Source organism: Gekko japonicus, unplaced genomic scaffold (genome assembly GCF_001447785.1).
Source record: "Gekko japonicus isolate JY-2015 unplaced genomic scaffold, Gekko_japonicus_V1.1 scaffold17, whole genome shotgun sequence".
Taxonomy (NCBI): Eukaryota; Metazoa; Chordata; class Lepidosauria; order Squamata; family Gekkonidae; genus Gekko; species Gekko japonicus.
Genome location: NW_015163604.1, coordinates 361,272 through 362,138, shown reverse-complemented (window position 1 = coordinate 362,138; position 867 = coordinate 361,272).

Here is an 867-nt window from a genome sequence, read left to right as displayed (position 1 = left end):
TGCCCCTTAGGTGCCCTGGATCTGTGGAAATAAGTATCCACATGCAGTTTTTGGGGGGGGGGGTGCTTTCACACACGCATCTGTCTTTCTAAACAACATACATCGATCAGATGCCAACAAAAGTCAGAACAGAGGAAGGTGTCATGTTGAACAGAAAATCAAGCCAAGAGCATGAGCTAGAGGGCAGGAATAATTGGAGCCCTTCAAACTGGAAAGATATAACTGCTAATTAGAACACCACTGGGATAAACATTAAGCTTTGTGAATGCTTAGTGGAAATGGTTAAGTGATGGCACTGCAAGCAAGATTTCTAAATACCTATCCGATAAATGGAATACACTTACGGGAGCAGTAGCCACTAAGCAATTAACTCATACTGTTTACTGCTTTTTGCTTCATTATTCTAGATTCTAGCAGATGCTGAAGTTCAGTGCGTGTCCCACAATTTTTTTTTTAATAGAGCAATAATCAAGAATCCTGCTACCATGTCAAACCATATATTTAGTAGCAATACAAGCTGTCCACTGGGCAGAATATAGAAATGATGTGGCCTGAAGCCAGAGAGCTCACAGCCTATATTAGTGGCATCACTATTTATACATTATTTTATGCTCCACCTTTCTCACTGAGACTCAAGGTGGGATACACAGTGTAGGTCAATGCAGTCAATAGGCTGGGACATCCAATAAGCAATGTAATAAGAATAGGCTGCAGAAATTGAAAACAAGTAAAAGTCTTGGAACAAAGCTGAAACGAAGCATAAGTATTGGCATATTAAACAAAGCAGAAACTACATAATGTGGTAATACATACAACAATAGATAGTGCATACTACACACAATAGTATACTCCGTGGTCTCTTTCCCT